The sequence below is a fragment of the Rhinolophus ferrumequinum genome, chromosome 9 (assembly GCF_004115265.2).
Source record: "Rhinolophus ferrumequinum isolate MPI-CBG mRhiFer1 chromosome 9, mRhiFer1_v1.p, whole genome shotgun sequence".
Taxonomy (NCBI): Eukaryota; Metazoa; Chordata; class Mammalia; order Chiroptera; family Rhinolophidae; genus Rhinolophus; species Rhinolophus ferrumequinum.
The window spans coordinates 63,555,311-63,575,889 of NC_046292.1; the positions used below are offsets into that span (position 1 = coordinate 63,555,311).

At 40.4% G+C, this 20,579-nt stretch overlaps 1 protein-coding gene across 6 annotated transcripts in view; it reads right to left on the reverse strand.

Moving 5' to 3' along the window:
- Positions 1-16,758, reverse strand: part of SSX2IP (SSX family member 2 interacting protein) — a 43,854-nt gene extending 27,096 nt beyond the window's left edge. For 3 of the 6 annotated variants that reach the window (XM_033115645.1, XM_033115640.1, XM_033115644.1), the window contains exon 1: positions 16,170-16,322. The gene's annotated coding sequence lies outside the window, so the exon portion shown is untranslated. The other 3 variants (XM_033115643.1, XM_033115642.1, XM_033115641.1) reach the window with 3 other exon arrangements.
- Between the last annotated feature and the right edge of the window lie 3,821 nt (positions 16,759-20,579).

Below are 20,579 nucleotides of genomic sequence, written 5' to 3' on the forward strand. Positions count from 1 at the left end.
TCAATGACAGGGTTCTAAAACCCGTAACAAAATGCACCGCTGCTCTTTATAAAAACTAAACATAAATCCTTAGAAGATCTCGAGACAGATATCCTTATAAGAACACGTTAGGCAGCGGATTAATTCTTTGTAATCGCAGGTCAGCAGTAAGGATTAGATCAGAAGAATACAGAAATAGGCACCTTTCCAAGCCCCTTTTTAAAAGATATTTGTAAATAAGACACAATAGTGTTCTAAAGGCCTTTTCTCCTCATACAGAAACATCCTCAAACACTAAAATGTGTCTACTACATATCCATTCTTAAAAGTTATCATTTAAGTCAGGTACTCTTTCTCTGTGAATTTAGCTGTCCAGTGTCCACAGGTTTAGACTTTCAATTGTTGCCTAGCCTATTAATTAAAAAAACAAAACAAAACAAGAAACCCTGCAATATATTCAGTTAAATATTCACAATGAAAATGAAAACTCCATTTTGAAGTGCTATGAAACAAAAAACCTTACTAACAGTATACGATTTCATAAAATCTAGAAGTTTCTAAGTCCTCTTCTTTTCGATGATGCAACTAATTATATACTCCAGGGCCTGTGATAAAAGTTAACCAACGAGTTTTTCCAAGAAACGAGACTCAAGACTTAATCAACATACACCCCAACCAAGAGACTAATTTAAGAAGAAAGATAACAGAAGCATCTCTGCTTTGCGAAAATCTAACACTACCACAAGTTCATTTCAACTTGAAAGCTTCAAAGGCAGCCAAGGACTCCATTAAAACCTGGTGCTGAAACCCTGAATTAAACTCCATATTTTATATGTATAATACATATTATATATTAATAAAGTCACATCAAACACTATATAGTGGACATGATTATCCATGACAAGTTATATAAAACAAACTTGGTTATACCAGCGTTGTTACTATAGTTTCACTACAGAAAAAAAGAAAAAAGCTAATAATGAATCGTGTTCAAGTAATTTGTAATCCTCAATTCTCTATATGTACCATTGGTTGTGATAGCTGCCCAGATTCCACATAAATCAAACTCACGAGTGAATTTTGTTAGCAAAATTTGAAGACTAAAGAATGTAAACATCTTGTCAATGTCATTTCATTCATCTAAGATGGTTAGGGAACAATCTTGAAATAAATTAAAGCAAATAAAAACCTATACGGTATTCCATAAGCAAGAATTCCTTCTCCTATTCCCTGTATCAGAGAGACATAGTTTTGTCCTTACTGGTAGATAATTTGTATGTCGGCATCTAATAAACCTCTCGTGCAAAGTATTTCTCTATGTACATTTCAATAAGTAAGTCTTCATAATAGAAAATCTTACTAACTGCAGTAAAAGAGCAACCATTTCAGTGTAAATGTTATCTTACTATTTCTGAAAAACTGGCTTCCCTCTATGCTGCTATGGGCCCCAGAGTACCAATGCCATGTACTCAAATGTAAAATGAGCAAGGCTACTCTGGTTTGTTCTGGGTAAAACGCTTTTGCAGAACACAATCATCCAGCATTTTCTAGGTTAGAATCCTGACAGAAAATTGGGAAGCGGTGACATAGTGAAAGTTAACATAACTGTACCCTTTCTGAAAAATGAAGATTTTAGTAAGTTTTATAAATCTATCATTCTTCATGTCAAAGTATTTTCTTTCATATATATTTATCTGTATTAGAGACAGAAAACTTGGGCTCAGGGACGTCAACAGCATTATCTGAGTCTCATTTCTAATTGGTTGTGAAACCTGGTCACAGATCTCAGTCTCTGAAACTGTGCCCTTTTTGCTCTATCACCAGTCAACCCTAAACACGCATCTCTCTCTCTCATATATATATGATATATAATATATCGATAAGTAGATAGATAGTGTTAAAAATAGAATAGAATAAATATTTCCATGAAGTCTCTTTAAAAACACTTGAGTTCCCATAAATCATTTTAAATGATTTCATTCAGAGTACACAATTCTTAAAGGAACCTATCTATTACTTAAATTGAGGCACATATAAACTTGTTCTCTGCTTTGCCACTAACAGTAGCCTTATTCTATTTACAAACACTTTGCTTTCAAAAAGTATAAAAACAATTCTCAGAAATGAGATCAGTTCCATAGAAAGTTTAACAAGAGTGCAATTAAATAACTCATTTTGCCATATTCTATCCCAGAGTAAATATTAAGACATCAAAGTAGATAGATCTTTAGCAACATTTGTGGTTCAGATTAATTACTACTGTTTTTTCCATCAGAAAAGTTCCCTGCTTGGTTTTTCCTCTTTCTCTTCCAAAGACTCAGGGGTTCTCTATATATATCAATCACCTGTAGAATTTTGGGAGAGGCAGCCTCTAGGATAGCCCTCTATTATTCCTGCTTCCCGTTGCACCGTGTTTCCCCAAAAATAAAACCGGGTCTTATACCTTATTTCCCGAAAATAAGACCAGGTCTTATATTAATTTTTGCTCCAAAAGATGGATTAGGCCGTATTTTCAGGGGATGTCTTATTTTTTCATGTAGAACAATCTATACTTATTCAAATACAGTCATGTCATCTTCCTCTGGAACATCGTCATAAATGCGTCTGTTTGGCTGACGATCTTAACTGGGGCTTATTTTCGGGGTCTTATTTTCGAGGAAACACGGTACATACCTTTGGGTTATTCTGCTCCTTGAGTGTGGACTGGGTTTAAGGACTAGCTTCTAACAAATAGAATACAACATAAGTGATGGCATTTCATTTTCAAATTTAGATCATAAAAAGGCTGTGGCTTCTGTTTGGGGTTGGTTCTCACCCGCTGTCCCTTGGACCCCTCTTCTTGGGGAAAGCAAGCTATCATGTTTTGAGCAGCCCCATGACAGGCCAATGTGGCAAGGAACTGATGTCTCTAGTCAACAGCCAGTGAGGCCCAGAGGCCTTCCAAGAGCCATAGGAATGAGTATGGAAGTATCCTCCCCCAGTCAAGCCTTGAGATGACCGCAACCTTGGCCAACACCTTGAAAGCAGCCTAGTGAGGGACCTGAGCCAGAGGTACCAACCTAGGCCACTCCCACATTCCTGATCAACAGAAATTGAATATATAACAGACATATATACACATATATATATATCTTAATTCCTTCCATAATTTATGTCTCGTGATGAAACATAACTAAAGTGATACCATACACTACAAAAGCAACTAATTAAGTGTTGTCATGTCACGCAGCTGCCTGTCCGTCTGTCCCACCCTTAAAAAGAAAGAAGAGACTAATCCTTTTAGGGACTTTGCTTCACCTTTGTGTTTACCCCTTGTATCTCCTTGTTTGGCCCCAAAGGATGGCTGGCTAGCCAAGGACGGGTAAGATTCCTCAAGAGAGGAACGACCTAAGACAGGCACAGTCGCGTGGGGACCACCAGGAGAACTCACGGGGTTGATAGAGGTGGACATAGACCCTCACCTTCCCCCGTCTAAGGAGAGCTTCTGCCTCTGTGGCTGTATTCCTTCCCACAACCTGCTTGGAAAGTGATTCTAGATGTGATAACATCAGTTCTCCATCTCAGCAAGTTTCAGCATAAAGGTTTTGTCCCCTGGGGAGGTACAAACGACAATTACTAATACACCATGGGACTTTCGGCAGGCAAGGGTGATTGGTTTGAACCAGTTTTCTGGTATGGTGTATGAGACTCACAGACCGTAGTAAAAACAATGCTACTTCCTTGTGTGTACATCAATAAACGCTACAAGGTGGCCCAATTCGGGGCTCTCAGTCCTTTGAGGCTGTGAGATCCTTGGCCCGTGTTTCAAAACTTTGTTGATTTCTGTTTCTTTCTTAACCCTTTGCTGCCCCTTCTCGTTTGCTCACTGCCCGTGTTGCACTGGACGCGACAATTAGGTTTATGACAATTATATCATCCAGTATTAAAATTAATCAAATCGTTATAGTTGGATGCCTTCCCCAGCAGTTCACATACGTCTATGGGGTAGGGAACGTACAGACTCATTTTTGTATCCAACAGGTCCTGCAACAGCAGGTGCTCAGTAAATGTTTGCAAACTGCACTGAGTCCCACACACGACACACTCACCCCAGCCTGTGTGCTCCACCTATGCTTCCTTCTGTCACCTACCCCAAACCAAGGCTTCCTCAAACCCCCCTCAACCACCATCACCTCCTCTACACAGCCCATGAAACTCCACTCTCTCGGTCCTCCATACACTTACTAGTTGGTTTCATCTTTCCCAGCTAGACTCTGTAAGTACCACACATTTTACATTTCTGTATCTTCCAACTAACCTTAATAGAATAATCAATGAATACTCAAGTGAATAACTGATGATAAGTACAACATGTTCATACCAAGAAAGCAAAAGCAGATAAAGGAAAACAGCAATGGAAAAGATGCATACGACGTGACTCCTTTAGAGAAAAGTTACTCTTCATCTCCCAAAATCTCTCCTACACACCTACCCACTGAAAGAGAGCTCAGAAGCAACGTAAGTAGTACCATGATTACAAGACTTTCTTCACACAGTACACTATTTTAAGTGTTCTTTTCAAGTTAACATAGAATTCTAACTTGTGAAGGCGCAATTGTCTACCTAATCAGAATTCTAAAACAAACTTTAATCAAGTGTCAGAAAATAATAGTTTTTCATTATACAGGAATGTGGTAACATTATACCATCTGGGCTTCTAAATATTGCACAGGATTTTTCACAAATAGCTAACTAAAAAGTCTTTGCTAAAATCTCAAAGTCAGAGCTACCAAATTGCTAGGTGAAAAAAATAAACTTGTTAAAACTAACCTTTAAACATTAGTCCTATCTTACAAATTCAGTCATAAAATTTAAGAATTTAGTTATCAGCATACTTTAATAGATGTTATTACTATAAAAAACCGAATATATTATGGTTACTAAAAATATTAATACCATCTTCTACTCTAATTTCGTTCCAGAGAAGACTATAGTTTTTAATTCCATTACAAATGCCTCTGATACCTTAAACAAAACCATTAAAACAAAATCTTGATTAAAATATGCATATCAGTATAAAAATACACTGAATTCAATCTCTTAGGAAATCTACTTTTTACAAATTTAAAATCTAAATGATTTCATCTGAGTGGTATAATTTAATAGTATAGATATTTTCCACAGAAATAAATTCTTCATAAATTAAATTTTAATATATAACTGAATGGCTGAAACTCAAGATTTGGTACGTATTTCCTTAATCATCTGCCCCCTACTAAGTTTACAGCTGTGAGGAGGATTTACAGCTGTTGGGGGGGGGGGAGTGAGGTCTAGTGCAAACAATGCAAGCCTCACAGGCCTGGGTCAGACAGCCTGGGTTCGTATCCTAACCAGTCTCTCTCTGAGCCAGTTTCCTCACCAGGAAAATGGGGTGAGACTGTCTACTTCGAAGGATCTGTTGTGGTTATTTAATGAGGTAACAGGTGAAAAACTAAGCACAGTATACCTAGGATGTGGATAATGATTTAACAAACACGTGTTAGGTGCTGTTCTAAATACTTTATACATGTTATGAAGTCAATCCTTACAACCACCGAATGTGTTATCATATTAATTCCTTTTAACAGATAAGGAAACGGAAGCATGGAAAGGTTAGGTAATTTGCCCAAGGTCCTACAGCTGGCAAGTGGCAGAGCCGGTGGGTATTTCCCAGCCCAGACTCCAGAGCCCATTCTCTTAACCATCATGCATGGCGGCTCCAGTGGATGAGAGGCTCAGGAAGCAGCACCTCTTACCACCGCTCCTTACCTGAAATCCCCCAACGGGGCCAAGACTGCACAAACTAGCGTGAAGACACAAGTATGGTAACATATTTCATGTGTGTCCCTTTGGGTTGAGGGATACAATCTCAGTGAAGCTCCAAGCTAGAATTTCCCGTTCGAAAGCTATCCTCTTAGTACCTCAGGGAGGAGGAAGCTACATTAAATTCCTTACACACACCCTTGAACCAATTATTGCTGCAAGTATGAGAAACAGTGTGCTATAAGGGCTAAAAGCACAGGGTCCAAAGTCAGACCACCTGGGTTCAAAGCCCAGTGCCAGCACTTAGAAGGTAAGTGGCCTGAACAGGAATCTCTGGACTTCACTTTCCGCATCTGCGAAAAGAGTGTAAAAACAGTCTTTACCTCAAAGGATTATACTGTGGTTAAATAAATTTAGCTTTTAAATTTATTTAACAACTTTATTAAATAATTTTATGCATGTAAAGGGCTTAAAACAGGGTCTTGGGTATATGGTAAGTGCTCAGTGTTAGCTATTATTAGATATTTTACTAATTTGGAAAAACTGCCATGATATTTTGTTAAGTAATAAAAAAAGTTGTAGAACAATATCTATTATCTTATTTGATCTTTAAAAAATTATATATGAGTATATATTTACAGGTATAAATTCTTCCCTATAAAGATAGAAGTTTGTATAAGAACAGAAAAAAAAGATAAGACCCACCTGGGAATAGAAAAGGGAGGGGGCAAGGGAAGAACTTCTCATCCCTTTCTTTACACAGTTTCACACACATAAAGACCTTATGGGTTTTTGTATGTCTTCCAAATTTTCTATAAGTGAATTGTTTTTCATATAATGAGAAAAAAAATCCATGTTTTTAAGGGAAATTACAGTGATAAGCAGAGGCAATGGGGATGAACAGTACCACTTTCAAACACCAAAACTAACAAGAGAATGGCATGAGTAATAAAAGATATTTGTTTCCAGATTAATCAGTTTACCTTCAGTATTTTAGCACACGAAGCCATGTTGGGCAATACCTGGTTAGAAATTATACAAATGTCCCAGAGTTATTCAGATAATCAATTATGTAAAGGAAACAGAACATCACCAGAGGTTAGTATTTTGTAGTTTACAAGGGAATCTTGCAATCTACAAAAATTTGAAATGCATAAATTTTTCCACTGATCAATCATACTTCTAGGCATCTACTACCACATATTCAATCACACAAGTAATGACATGCAAGGATACTGTTGACAGCAGCATTATTTGTAATGGCAAGAAACGGGGGACAATCTAAATATCCACCAATACAGAAACAGTTAAAAACCAATCCCTTCTTTGCCAGAAAAAGGGATACTCTGGGATTATTAAAGTGAAGCAGATGTGCATGTGTAACATGAAAGAAAGAAGTCACGGACGACAATAGCATGATCACCGCCTTTTGCTAAATCAAACTGTCTAAATACACTTAGGAGAAAGGTCTGGAAAAGCCACAAGCTGTTACCAGTGACATCCCTGGGGAACGGGATGTGTGGGTGCAGTGAGGGGTGGGCCAGGACTGCTTGGCGTAGGCCACAGCAAACCTTTATACAAGGGCAATGTTTTAGGGACATGTAACATTGTGTAAAAATTTTAGAGACAGAGGATTCACGCCAAGTTAATGAGCTAATGAATGTGGAAGCACTCCCACCTCAGTGTAAGACAGCAGCACCCCGGCCCTTCAGTGGAGATATCAACTTAGACAACCGATAAACTCTCTCCACCAATCAATTCCGTGTCGAGCACCGACCGCACACACGCACGGATGAAGCTGTCTCCGCACTGATGCCCTGCTATGCCAGGGTGTGTCTGGGGGGGGGTCTAGCCCAGCGGGGAGGTAGACACTCCCCCCCATGTTTTGAAGAGCAAAGATACTGGCTGGCCTAGCAAAGGGGGCCTCTCCCTCTGGCTCCATTATAATCTAAAGTTGTCAGGAGGAAAGAAGGAGGGAGACGGACTCTGACTTATAACTATTAAGATTCTTTTCAAAAAAGTGTTAATCTATGAACCTTCTAAGACTCAAGCAACTACCGGTAATAAGGTGCATTTCTCTGCATCAAGACAGCAGCTCAAGAAGCCACATAGGTATGTACTTACCGAGTCTACGCTGCACCATCTGGCATTTCATTATACACTGTCTTTTTATGGCTGATGTTTTCATCTATTTTGGTCTTGGCTCTCCAATTAAACTTAGATTTTTTTCAGGGGACTGTCATTTCAGGGCAGTTGCATAGGGTATAGAAGGAGCACGAGACCGAGGGTAAGGGCTGCGGTTCTCAGTGCCACTTCTATTATTTACTGAGCAACCTTGAGCCCGTCATAATTTATTTCCAGTTTCCTTATCTAGAGAATTAGAAGTTGAACTAGATGGCCTTTAAAGAATTTTCAGTTCTATTATCTATGATTTTCACATTTCTCCTGGGACCTAAAGTGAAATTGAGTGCAGCTATTTATATCAAAATTTCTTTTCCAGATTTTTGTACCAGAATGTGCACACACTGTCTTCACAACCATGTTTAGCAAATGAGATTCAACCTAATTTTAACAGTAAAATGAAATTGATCACACCTAAACCATTTACTTGGAACAAGTAAATTTAAAGCATTTTACGTGTATTAACTCAATTCAATCACAAAATAACCCAAATAGTTATTTCCTCCCTACTACAGACGAGGAAACAGAGGCCCAGAGTTTTCTTGCACCAGGTCACATAGCTAGGACGTGACAAAGCCAAGATTCAAACCACAGCAGTCAGCACATTTAACTATTTTACCCCACTGTCTTTATTGTAGGAAAGGTGGGAACACACAATGTGAGCTGCTTTTCAAATGGAACACATACATACAGGTACTCACTTCTCTACCACCTCACCTTGAGACTAAGTTAAAATCAGATAGTAACTATTCCCATTGAGTAACTGAAAGGTGAACTGCATAAAAGTAGACGAAATACTGAATGTTATAACAACTCAAAAAAACATTTTTGAAAAAGCTAGTGAATATAGAGACCAAATTTCCAGGCTTTCCCCAAATTGCTATTTTCTTCTCTTTGTGCTTCCTGTACTTTATTACAGTACAGATCTAATTGTAATGAAACTTCTCCCTCACCACCTAATTTGAGTTCCTGGTCAGCATGCCAGTGATAGTACTGTTTGTATCCTGCATTAGTATGAGATGTCATAATTGACCCATGATAGGAACCCGATAAAGTTTGCTGAATGAATGTCAATGAAGTTCGATGATATATTAGTGTGAGTTGTGCTACTGTCATCAGAATCTATACCTTAGCCATGCTGCAACTTAGAAGGGCTTTCAGTCAAATCTTGACTGGTGCTGGCTAGAGAAGCAGCAAGATGATTTAGTGCATGAATTAAGAGCATGACAACTTGGAGACAGTATACCAATTTCAAATTCTTCCAGTGCAGATGTAGGAATAGCAGCAACCATATTCTTACATGAAGATTACAAAGAACAAAAAGGAAGTACTGTTTTTAAATCTCTCTTACTTTGTAAGGTTGAAAGTCAGCTAAGAAGCCCAAATAAAAATTTTTTAAACTATTTATTGGTATTTCATTCCGAAAATAATTAAGTAGCAGGTAAAAAGTTTACTAAAGGCAATGGAAATCGTGAATCTGTTCTGGAATACTGTAACCATGTATCTGTAGTAGTTTACTCAATGAGTTAGCCCAAATTCAATCACTGATTATAGTTCTCAAATTGTGGTCCCAGGACCAGCAGCATTAATAGCATCTAGAACTTGTTAAAAATGCAAATTCTCAAATCCCACTTCGGACCTACAGATTCAGAAACTTGGGCGGGGACCCAGAAACCAGTGTTTTTACAGACTCTCCATGGGATTTTGAGGCAAGAAGTTTGAGAATACGGCTAAACGGCTATACTCTATAAAAATGTGGTTCAGTATAAGTTAGTATTCTATTTATGCAGTTTAGATAACAGAATACCAAAAAGGAATTATTTCCTAAGGGTGCCACAGAATGGATTCCAAGAATAATGAAAGTGTTCCGAAGTACTAAATGAAGATTGAAAATAACAGTCCTAAGGAATGCCTGGCTAAGGCTTATTAAACCTGGAGGGCGGGGAGAACCTTTGAAAAACAAACAATATGGCAGTTTAAATTCATATATCCTGTTCACATACTCTAGCCAGCCCACTTCTAGGTATATATCTAAGAGAAATTCTTGCATGTGTACGCCAGGAGATGAGAACATAAAACAGCAGGCCTCTTCACAACAGCAAATCAGCACAAGAGCATAACCCTGGAAGCAACCCAAACACCCATCAACAGGAGAAGGGATAGACTATGGCATTTCTGCAAAGTGGAATATCATGCAGCAATCAGAAAACTTCAGTGACACAAAATATAGACGAATCTCAGCAATATAATTTTAAGGAGATGAATTGCAGCATTATACAGTAAAAAAGTCTCAGAAAATAGGGCATGTAACATACATAGTTTTTAACTGTGTATGTATTATGGAAAACTTATAGATGCAATAAAACTGTATTTAAAAAAATACCAAGGAAATGATGAATATATGTAGGATTCAGTAAATAGTTGCCTCAGGTAAGGGAAGTAAGAAAAAGGTATGCAGGGGCCCACATGGTTATATAGAGGTTATTGTCAAGGTCATAGCTTTATGTTAGGTAGTGCCTATTATATTATTAAAACTAAATAAATGTTCCAATTATGAGAATGTGTCATGAGCCACGGAATATAACTAATCTGATTCTTGGCACCTAAAGCCCTTTACATTTTTTTAAAAATATATGCTGTTCCAAAAATATTTCAAACAACTCTAAATTCTACCCAGTCTGGCTAACAGACACCAAGAGCCCTGGGTCCTAGGGCTGACTACTGCCGACTCAGGGGTTAAACTGTTGGGGTCAGAGAATCCACAGCCAATGACTCTCCCCCCTTAAAAGTATAAAAACAGGCGATTTGGGCTAGTTTTAGAGGATCCATGAAGCCATCCACAAATGTGCAAAGGATCCATGGATGGGGAGTTAAGAACTCCTGTACCAACTAATGACGTGACACTGGTGGGAGAAGAACTACCCCTCTGAGCCTCTACTATGCGTGCCCGAGGCGGCTCGTCAGCTATGTCATTTATCCTTACGATGGCCCTAGGACGATTAGATATAACATTGTTTTACTGATGGAAGAATGTGAGGCTCAGAGACAGTTAATTTGTCCAGTTACAAACCGGCAAGAGAGGAATAAAACCCCAGCTATTTCATCTGGAAGGTAAGAATAAAAACTAGCTATCTACAACTCCAAAGCCTCATAGACCCTGGGCTCCCCTTGGCACTCAACAAGTATCCAGAGCAAATGATATAAAGTCTCTGAGCCCATCTTCTCATTATAAAATAACACAGCTAATAATGGTTTACATTTACCGATGATTTCTAAGATGTCTTCTTGCTTTCACATGCTAGGTTCTACGCAGGGTATTTCTAAACTTGTATCCAGAAAGAGAAATGTTGAAGGTGCTTTTACATAGGAAAGGACAGACAACCAGATTACAATCAACTGGCAACAGACTGACTAACTCAAGACTGGGCCTTTGTAACCTAGACCACTAACTCTCAGGTAAAAGGTACATGCAATGGCTGATACCCATCTTGGATTATACTGGCCACTCAGTATCTACTGGCCACTCACTAAACTCTGTATATGATTTTTGAAATCATACGAGTGTTAAAATTCTTTAACAATATTCTTCCAGCAGTCTCCTCCTATCATAATATTTCTAAAATGGGTTCCATTTTCTGCAGCCCTCGCACAAAAGTATTGTAGCAAACTGGGCAGTAAATGGCCAGGGGCTGGCTGGCCGACCTCAGCCAGTAACAAGGAGGGTAGTGCTGGGTGGGCAAGAAATACTTCAGAAGCTGAACTAACAAAAACGGTGACAAGTGTACAAAAGGGAGGCACTCATTCTCTCCTGTAAAAATCTGACTTTGGTACGAGACAGATAACAGTGTCACTTAAAGAGAACAGAGGAGTGAGGTTCATAAAACTGGGCTTGGTTCAGTGTGTGGAGATAATGAGCTCAGTGCTGAACTCACTGGGTGTAGAGAAGCTGTCAGGAGACATTCAAATAGGGATTAACTAGGGCCTGGAGATCAAAAGACATCAAGGCAGATTTAGGAGTCATGGCATATGTGTGGTAGTTGCATCCATACAGAAAAAAGGGGAAGCAGAAAAAACCCCTTTAAAGGACATCAACATGTAACAGGTGAGTGAAGGTGACCTAGATGTAAGGGATAAAAATGGGGCGCGTGGAGGGGAACAGGCTTTAAAAAACCCAAGGGAAAAAAGTTTTAAAGAGGGAGTGGTGAACAGAAGCAAATGCCACAGAAAGTGCAAGACCTAAACAGAAAATTATGTTGGATTTGGTGATGAATGACTTTATGAAAAGCTGGGGGGTAAAAATGGAAACTGGCTTTCAGAAAAGTGATCAGCAAATAAGAAAAGGAAATAAAAAACAAAGCTTAACAGAACGTATTTGGTTTCTCTGAATGTACAGGTTTTATCGCATCCTCATGGATAGATCCACTAGTGACAAAAAGAAATCCTCTCCTTAAGTTAGTTCTTCCTCAATTACAGCATTTTATATCAAATAGAAATATTAAGTGCTCAATAAATGTAAGCTACTTTTCCAGGCATTGTTCTGGATATTAACATATTTTCTTATCAAATCATCACAATCCTATGAAGTAGGTATTATTATCCCTAACGTACAAATGAGACGACTAAGACACAGAGAAAATAAGGGCCAAGTAATAACTTCTCCAAGGTCCCATAGCTAGTAGTATGGTGGGCAAACCAAAAATTTCATTCCAAACGGTAAGAGGGCAATGTATGAAGGGTTAATAGATGAGAATTGTAAATGTTATAGTTAAGATTGCACTGACTGTTTAACGAGACCCAGTTTAATTTCTATTTAAGAACTATTTTTAACTTGAATTTCTGTCTTCTCTCATCTCAAAATTCTGCACTGCTAGGACCTGACATTTTTATGCCTCTTATGACACTCCAGTTCTGCACTGCATTATAATTGTGTTATCGCTCCTACTAAATTGCAAGTTGCTTGAAAACTGGGCTGTATCTTATTTATCTTTGCATCTTTATTCGCGCAAACTTAAAAGTAGAAGATCCTAGACTTACTGAGATCATTTCACAATATATACAAATATTGAATCATGTTATACACCTGAAACTAATGCTATGCCGATTATACCTCAATAAAAAAAATAGAAAAACAAAAAAGATACTCAATAAAAGTTATATGAATAATCATTTTTACTTTTCTAAAGTTTCTAGGGCTTCAATAAAATACTTTCAAAGTTTTTAATTGCTGTGTAGGACTGCTGTCTCTCAAACATTACTTTGTTTAGAATACTTCTGGAGCACTCAAATTACTGATTTGGGGGGAAATACCCTTCTAAAGTAAAAATAAAATAAAATAGAATTCCCTTGAATAAAACCTTTTAAAGATTCCCTATCACCTACTGATCAAAGGTCACAGCCATATTCTCTAATCTTATCACTAACCCACTCCACCTGTTTTAACTATCAAACCACCTGCACCCCCCAAAACAGTACATGGAACATGTCAATATGTGTTCACCAGGTGGATGCTGCTGCCGTCTTCTCCAACCCCGTCCTCCGTCAGGACACAGCTGAAATTCTCTTTTCTAAAGACTTCTCATATTTGCGATTTTTATTTTCTATTTTCGCTCTTTCCTTTATTATACTATAAATTTCCTAAAACAAACTCCACAAAGCAACACTCATCGTTTTTATCTTCAGATCTGGCCAATAGAGGCTTAGGAAGTATTTAATAAATATTTCTTGAAAGAATAAATTATTAAAACTTAATTCAGGGACTGGTCCGGTGGCTCAGGCAGTTGGAGCTCCATGCTCCTAATGTGGAAGGCTGCCGGTTCGATTCCCACATCTGGCCAGTGCCAGATGGCTCAGTTGGTTGGAGCGTGTCCTCTCAACCACAAGGTTGCGGGTTCGACTCCCCCAAGGGATGGTGGACTGCGCCCCCTGCAACTAACAACGGCAACTGGACCTGCGCCCTCCACAACTAAGACTGAAAGGACAACAACTTGACTTGGAAAAAGTCCTGGAAGTACACACTGTTCCCCAATAAAGTCCTGTTCCCCTCCCCCGCAAAAAAACACAAAAAAAACAAACCATAATTCAGTAAGTCTGCTGGTACTATATAGTATTGACCCACTATCAAAAGTAAAGATTTTAGGTAGTCTTCCATTATCAACAATGGTGCACTTTTCTATCTCACCCTATAAATTCGTGAATTCAAGATAACTTGTACCTTCATTACCAGCTAATCACGATCACCATCAACAGACACGAAACAGACCCACAGAGTACCAAAACCTCTCCGTGATCTGGTCCAACCTGTAAGTCATATTCACAACTACTAGTACATGATATGAGAAAACATCACTTAAAAAGCTTTGGAATTGCTCCAATTTAAGCATGTGAAATGTATTAAAATCACACAATTCTGGGGCAGTATCTTTTTATCTCTAGATGCATATTACATACAAGACACTCAAACGTCTCCTTTTATAAAACCTGTGTCATAGCCAGCTTTGTCAAAGAGCAGCTGTGTCAGATTTTTGGATGGGCCTAATCTTGTGTTGGCCTTGAGGCCTTTGGCAAATCATCTGAACAGTTAACGTTTTAGTTTTTTCTTTTAACACCTCAGCAGGTTTGGAACATATTATGCTTTGGCATATTAAGTCTTGTCACAAGGCGCAATGTGTTATGAGGAGAGCTTCACATTTCATCTTAGAATAACTAACTCCTTGCAGTTATCTTCAAGCTGCTTCACTCATGATACTTAATCCTAGGGCTTTATTATCTTCATTGTACACATGGGGAAAGAGAAGGAAAGGAAGGGTATAAAATTACTTGGCTGAAAGGACCCAGCAAGTCACTAAAAGAGCCTTCATTTTAACTATCAGTTCCTTCATCCCGTTTTCAAAGAACCATTTTGAGAAACTTTCACTGACAGCAGGCAGAATAGTGTCAAATTAGTTATTAGCTTTTACTTATTTAATATGAATGAATAACCTAAGCTTCCTAGGCCTGCAGTTTAAGTTTTGCTGACAAAATCCAAGCTCAACTTCTAAATGTCAAGATAGCTTGATCTAAACTTTAAGTCTAAAGGCATTTTTTTCTCTCTTCAGATCTCTAATTCTTTTCAAATTCTGTTCGGTCTCCTAAATGTGTTAAGTCATACCTACCTTTCCAGATCAGGATCAAGGCTGCCAGAATTTTCTTCTATTTAAAGAGTATATCAATCTCTCCTGAGTCGTGAAGGGTTCCAAGGCACCCATCATTCACAGCCATCTCTAGGCCTAGCCTCCAATCTGACCTGTTAGGGGAGCCCAGCAATGTCAAATTCCAGGAAGTCCCCTCTTACACTTGTGAACCACCCTCGGAGGAGTGCCTCTGCCAATCCTCACCCCATTATGGGGTCCAGAAAAGGGAAACCTCAATTCGCTCAGATCCAACAAGAACAGTATCAGCGTTGCAAGTAATGATAATTTGGCAATCATAACTACGGACCCTGAAGTGGGGCAATAATCTAAAGATTCCCGTATTACACATGCTGAGAACGAATTATCTAGCAGATTCCATTTCCTGGGCCCAAGTGACTTGCATAACTGGACGACCACCATAGGCTCAAAAGAGGACAGGGAGCTCGTAATTTAGTTTTCTCTACGTTACTATAAAATTCTACACCAAAATGTTCTCACACATGCCTGCCTCTTAGATGATGTAAGTTCTTCCCCTAGACGTTTTAACTACCACTGGGATTCTCTTCCACTGCAGCGGCCACGGGCCACCCAGTAACTCATTCTAACGACTGCCTCTTGCGGCTGGAGCTAACAAATCCCGAAGCCCGCACGCCCCGCAGCCTCTGCTGAGACACCGCAGCCCCAAATTGGCCATCCCCTCCACCCCCACGTCCCCGCCTCGCTCGTCATCCCACGCCAGGCGCCACCCTCTCTCCATCCTGGAGAGGGTTTGGGGCTCTAAGGGCCGGAGCCCTCCCGAGGGCAGAGCACTGCGATCACCAGCAGGAGTGGTCCCCGAACTGGCACCTACCTCCCACCTCCTCCTCCCGGCACCGCCGAGGCGAGAGGGGGTAACCGCTTGTCCGCCTCCACCAACGGCCCCAACGGCCGCGCCGAGCTAGGTGCCGGCGCTCACCTCCGCGCCTGCCTTCCCGCCCTTCCCCGGCGTCTACCACCCGCCGGCGCCGTCGCCCGTGAGGCGGGCGCGTCATAATCCCTGCCGCGGGGTCAGGCTCTCACCCGTCACGGTTCCCGGGAGAGGCGGGCAGGCACCACTAGGAGTCCAAGACCGACCGGTTCGCTCAGCCCGGAGGGCCGGCACAAGCTCGGCTGCAAGAAGCGCCCCCGGGCCGGCGGCCCCGCCTCCGCCTCCGGCTCCCGCCTTCTCCGCCCCCAGCCGGGCTCCGCTCCGCCCCGCGCGGCCTCCTCCCCGCCTCCACAGGTTCGCAAGGTTCCCACCCCGCCCCCGCGTCGCAGGCCCGGCCGCCTCCCATTGGCTCCGCCAGTTGCTAAGCGATGAACAACCGCGGCCTGCATTGGTTCGGTGGGGGCCTCGGGAGCCTCCTCCCCACCTCCACAAAAAAAAAAAAAAAAACTCGGAGAAAAAGAAAACCTTATCCCTGGAGCCCAGCAAGATGCGGGCGCAGCTGCGGCTGCGGCACCTGTTACGCCCTGTGATTCACCCGGCCCGGCTCTGCTCCCTGCCCCTCCTCACGCCTGCAGAGCTCGGGGCCTCGGACTCCGTGGGGGAAGGGCATCCTGGCTGCATTAAAGCACGTGTTCCAAGCGCCAGTGAACCCCAGCACCCACCGTAGGAGAAAAAGTGAAGCTCCCTGAAGAGTCACGTGCGCTTGCAAAAGTGGAGAAGTAAACCAAACAGCCGGCACCCAGAATTAGGTCAGGCCCAGGGAAAGCGATGTTCAAGCGTCGGGAATCGTGGATGAAACGACCCAACCGGGAGAAAGTTACACGTAAAATTAGGGCAGAGAAAACGACCTAGGCGGAAGACTAAGAAATGGCACTAATGAACAAGAAATTTATGCAAAAATATCCCACACCCGCTCACCAAATATGTGAAAAGAAAATGTACGCCTGCCGCACCGTAGCCGGGGTCAGGCCGGCTCCTCCCCGGTTCCATGTAAGCCTAAAATTCTCCTGGGAAGAGAAGAGACCGAAGAAAGGAAGATCAGATGGTGAAATCGCAAGCATATGAGTTGTTACAAACACAAAGATATACTTCGATGATTTATTTAATTTTTTTTTTTTGGTGTGTAAAGCCAAGGGATTTACTCAAGAGAAAACAGGTTTGGTGTTTTAAGGAGGCTTCTGAGAGCACTTTGAAACCAAAATACCACAATAATATGAGACAGAATAAGAAATATTAACAGTGAATAACAAGGGAGAGACTAGTGCCTTCTTCCCAATTTACACGCACACATCCCCAATCCTGGATGAAAGATCAAGGCGAGACAATGAGCACGCCATGGTGACAATTTCAGAGTCCAACGAAATTCTCCAGTTTGCCTTTGGCCTAAAGGATCAGGAGGCCGGAATGGATGCTGTTGAGACTAAATGAATGACAGCCAAATAACCGTTGGGACCCACCATTGTAAAGAGGCTATTAGCACAGGGCTGGTGGGGAGGAAAGAAAGCAATTATTACCAATGATTACATTACTTTCCAACACAGACTAATGATGGAGTGGGAGTAAGTCTTTTCCTTACTTCCTACCTTGGCCATCATCAAGTGAGCATGAAACCCCTGCTCCCTAGAGGAGTTTTGAAATTTCAATTGTCCACCTCCTAAAATCCCACACCTCTTCCCATCTTAAGAAGAAACTTAATGCACCAGTTTTTCTTTGAAATAACACCTGAAGCTTCATTTTGACCATTTCACTTCCCAGTTTAAAAGGAAGAGCTCACTCTCTGATTAGCTAGAGGAGTTGAGATCAATTTAATAAGCAGCATCTAGAATACCCTGTTGTGACCTAACCACTTACAGAGTAGGATTTTAAGACTGGTTCAGGCTGAGGTGAGCTCAGGAAATTTTGGCCCCGCCCCCAGCTCCAAGGATGAATCAGAGCTGTCTGAATAAATTATTGAGGGCCCCAAAGAGCTTTTGTTTATCCTCGTAAACAAATATCCTCATATTATCTATTGATGTTCATGATAACAGAAATTAAAACAGAAATTTAAAAATATTTGAAGAATAATAATAAATAAGAATAGTAAAAACGACATTTTAAATAGCACATTTTAATGGACACTAACAATGTTTTCCAAAAAAAAGTAAAGCATGGTATTACTTTTAAAATGTGCAAATTTCTTTAATGTCTGGCTTAATGGAAGGCAATTGGATTTTCCTATCTGGTGCATTCAGTCTGTTGCACTGTCTCAGCCTTTGGAAAACTCCGCTATACTCTCCTAAGAGAATGGGAGGAAAAAATAACATTTTAGTATTATAATAAAAATTGTTTTGACTTTGCAGACTCCCTGAGATGGTCTTGGGGATCCCCCTCCACGGTTCCTCAGATTACACTTTGAGAACCACTGGTCTACACCTGTCTTGGTAGGTGGTTTTTTCCTTTGTCAATGACTGGTTAAGGAGATGAGCAGGTGACATAATTCTGAGAACACAGTGGGAAGTGGGTGGTTGGGGGGATTTCAGGGAAAGAGTTTTATCCCTGAGAGCCCATAAGAAGTCTTTTCCATACTTCCTACCTTGGCCATCCCCCAGTGAGCATGAAACGTTTGGAGCTGTGGTGACACATCCTGAAACAATGAGAGAAAAGCAACAAACAAACAAACAAACAAACAAACAAACAAACCAGGAAAGACAACCCAGAACCCAGACGTCCCTGAATGGCTAAATTAACCTTTCTTGGCTCTGTATATCTGGACTGTTCACATGTGAGCTAGTAAATAGCCTATTGCTTGAGTCACTATGATCAGGTAATCAGTTACTTGTAGCCAAGAAGATCCTGACTGATATATAGGACAAGGTAAAGAATTTGGCTGCAGCCTGAAAATAGTCTAAGGAAACATTTAGCACAGGGCTAAAGGAATTGGGCTTGATGGTACTTCGCTATGGTATGGAAAGATAAAGGGGAAAGGATACAATCTGGAATTTTTTTTTAATGCTATACTTTGGCTTCTTTCCCCTCTTTTAGCACAATTAAGGGAATGTGACTATGAAGTGTTGTTGTTTTCTAAAACACATCAAAACTTCCACCCTTGTTCCTTTATAGTCTATTTATATCACAGTGGTCCCAGTAATTCTTTTAAAATATAATTCATATCATGTCACTTCTCTGCCCTGACTTGCCTCTTTCATTGTTAAAGCCAAAATTCTTTTTCCATGGTTAGAAGTTTCCTTCCATCTCCTCACCTCTCTGACCTCATGTTCTACAACTCTCTCCTCTACTCACCTAACCATTAGTCACCTCACTGTTCCTCAACCTTGCCAGGCACTTTCCTGCCTCAGGAACTTTGCACTGGCTATTCCCTCTGTTTTAATGTTCTTCCTCTTCACATCTATATTACTTACCAATCTGCTTTCTAGTTTAGCCTAAATCACCTTCTTTGTGAGGCCCAACCTCACAACAGTTTTAAAAATTGCAATCCCCATCCAGCTTTCCAAATCTCTTACCTTGTTTTTATATAATCTTCAACCATAATACAGAGTTTACTTTGTTTGTTTGTTAGTTAGTTTAGTCCATCTCCATTTACTAGAACGTAAACACAGCAGAGAGAGAGATTTTGTTTGCTTATTCACTGATATATCCCAGTGCCTAAAACGGTGCCTGGTACTTAACGGTTGGTGCTCAATAATTATTTGGTGAATAAATGAACATAACTTCAAGTAAGTGTTTTTCATTTCAAAGCAATCACCTTAGCAGGCTCAATACATATTTTAATGATGCTACTCAAAAGTTATCACCTCAGTAGTTACTGACTTTGTTGAAAAGAATTCTTCCTTTCAGAAGGAATCTGCTTTTTGAGACAATCCAAAAGCAGAGTCAAATGTGATGAACACATTCTGGAGCCGTGTTAAAGTGTCAAACGTGTGTTTTCCAACTAAGTGACTATATTTGGGTGGATAGGGAAAGGTCAAAAAACAAGTTATTTGATTTCCTAAGACAGACAGTAAACTGACTCTGAACATAATTTCAAAGAGTAATTATATATATATATGTGTGTGTGTGTGTATATATATATATATTTGTGTGTATGTGTGAATGAATCTCTTCCAATCTGTCTGCAGACTTCCACTCTTGCCACCACTATGTCAGAGTCTTTCAAAAATGAAAATCAGATTCTCTTCCCCAACCCACTGCAGTTAAGAACTTTTAATGGCCTCTCATTGTATTTAGCATGAAATTGAACTTCCTACAAAATTGTGCACACATGATCTGGCTCCTGTCGCCATCCTGGAACTCGCACTTGGACATGCAAAGTGCCAGCCATAGCAGCCCCCCTTTTTTTCTCTTTTTTTCCTGGAAGGCTCTTTCCACAGGGTTCAAGACTGATTCTTTTTCATCATTTGGATCCCACTTCCACATATAGAGCAAACTTCCCAGACTTGCTTTTAGTTATCTATTTGTTTGCTTGCGTATGGTCTGTCTCTTCCCAGTAGAATATAAGCCTCATG